The sequence below is a fragment of the Dermacentor albipictus genome, chromosome 2 (assembly GCF_038994185.2).
Source record: "Dermacentor albipictus isolate Rhodes 1998 colony chromosome 2, USDA_Dalb.pri_finalv2, whole genome shotgun sequence".
Taxonomy (NCBI): domain Eukaryota; kingdom Metazoa; phylum Arthropoda; class Arachnida; order Ixodida; family Ixodidae; genus Dermacentor; species Dermacentor albipictus.
This window is the reverse complement of record NC_091822.1, coordinates 201847267-201849630: the sequence shown is the minus strand read 5'-3', so window position 1 is coordinate 201849630 and position 2364 is coordinate 201847267. Positions and strand designations below refer to the sequence as shown.

Here is a 2364-nt window from a genome sequence, read left to right as displayed (position 1 = left end):
GAAAAGGTATTTAATGAACTCAACCTGTGGTATGTCTTCAAGGTGGTAAGACAATGAGATGTGCACGGGGTCATGTATCGGAAAGAGGAGAATGGCACATTTGCTGGCATTGAGTAAAAACTGATTAACATCCGACCACCTCTCCAGGGCACAAAGGCAAGTTTGCATTCGTTGGCATAGCGTGTAGATGTCGTTTGCAAATGCAAAAACTCAAAGTGGCTACTTCATCACGGGGAAGTTTGCTCATGAGAATATTAAAAAGCACCGCGGAAAGGTCTGAGCCTTGGAGAACTACTCTTGTTTGTTTATTCCTAGAAGATGGAAAGCCGCTTTTGCAGGAATATTTTGCAGCATTTTTTTCACCTAGATATGACTGAATCCACGCTACTATGTACCCAGGAAGACCAAAGGATGTTAGGCGATTCATCAATACAGTGTGCTCCACGGTATCGTATGCTTTAGCTATATCGAGCGTCACTAATGCAGCGTATTGGTTATGACGTCGAACGAGTTTTATTAGGTTCCCTAAGTCGACATGGGCAGGCCAGATGGAGCAGCCGGCCCTAAAGCTAACCTGACAGGGACTAAAAATTTAGTTATTATTAACAAATTTTATAATACGAAGGTGGAGAAGCCTCTCAAATAATTTTATCACGTTTGACGTGAGTGCAATGGGCCGAGTATTCGCCAACGTGTACGCTCCCCTTTGTTTCTCAAGCATCATTACTACTTTGACAAGCTTCCATTGTAGCGGAATCCACGCATTTTTGACTAATTTAACAGGTCTGGAAGAACGTTAGGTGATTCCTTTAACAATATTTTTAACATTGTATTTGTGACTCAGACAGGGCCGACGAATGTATTCGGCAAGCATAGTGCAGACTGATATCGTTCTTGTTGTTCTCCTGAGTGGCTGTGATGTCACTTTGTGCTTGCGGTCACGTGTCCCTTCTTATTCCATTTGGTCGCGCGCCACTTCTTGCGCGTCATCTTCTCAATACACGCACTTGCTTCGCCTGTCGCTCATGCCACGCTAATCCTGCAGCGCCCTTGCTTGCTCCCCATCACACCAACATCCCCAGATGCTTTCAGCGCAACGGTAAACCTAAAAGATTCGTGGCAGGACAAAACTACCTTTTCTTTTTCTCTGTTTTCTTCTTTTTTTTTCAATGTAAAGCGTTCCTTTGCCTAGTCGACGCCAAGGTCAGAGCAAGGTGACGCACAAGGACGGGTCAATCTTATCTCCAAAAAATGTGGTCCAATCTCGGAGATGGTGTATGAAAGTGGATGAAAAAACAACTTGCCGCAGGTGGGGAACGATCCCACGTCTTCGCATTATGCGTGCGATGCTCTACCAATTGAGCTACCGCGGCGCTATTCTCCCATACACTTTCTGGTATATTTATGTGTTACTACTAGAAATAACCATGCGAGTTTTAGCCAGCGCCACCACTCACAAGCATTGGCAGCGGATGTTGTTTGTGACCAAGGTTTTTTATCCAAGGCAAGTTTGTACGCTTTCCTGAGAGGCATCAACATGTTGTTTGGATTGGGAAGCTTCTTAGCGTGTCGTCACTAAGCTTTTAGCTTCGATATAGCGGCAATATCGAACAGCGACAGGTCTAGAGGCGCTCCCGCAGCTCTGCCCACGACAAGAATAGGAGGCAAGTCTGAACATTGTCGATACGTAACGTACACATGTTGCGTGCTTTCATTGTATGTCTAGCCTTGAGATCTATTAAGGTATCGCTCAGGCGACAACAATCACAGGTGTCCCCCTGTGTCATGCGGTGTGCCGCACCAGTGTACATCCCAATCCAAGTAACTCGAAGCTCCGAGGAAACACGTGTTGCTAGCTTTCGTGCTACTAAAAGTTTTGCGGTGCGATTTTCTAAACACTGTTTATCTGGCACCCGGGCATCAAGATTTATAAAATAAAGAGCTGCAAAATAAATCGATCAAAAGGGCTCTTAACACGAATGAAATGAGCTTATGATAGTGGCCGCGAATACTCCATGATCGACCAGACGCACGCGATGCGTTGAAAGATTATGCGCGCTCTTTGGTCTCGAATGGTGGCGGTGCGTGTAAGGAAACCTCGCCTACTCGATAGAGCTGAAAAACGAACAACTACTCTTTGCAATAGCAACTTTATTTTCTGCTCGCGATGCGCGGCGTCGACAGCTTGTCGGTGAGATTCGGAAGCACGGGAGAGCCCATGTGAACTATCCGGCAGGCGCACGGTAGACATGGCTTTGGTTGCAGAATGGAAATGAACATGCCTTCGTTTATTATAATACGTCCTCGGTCAACTTCCACGAGAACGTTGGTTGCCAAGCATGATAATCTTAGAAGACGTTTCAA

The 2364-nt window shown here is 45.7% G+C and overlaps 1 non-coding gene across 1 annotated transcript; it reads right to left on the bottom strand.

Moving 5' to 3' along the window:
• Positions 1–1301: 1301 nt before the first annotated feature.
• Positions 1302–1373, bottom strand: TRNAM-CAU (transfer RNA methionine (anticodon CAU)). Its single transcript has one exon. It is a non-coding gene; the product is annotated as a tRNA-Met (tRNA).
• Positions 1374–2364: the final 991 nt, after the last annotated feature.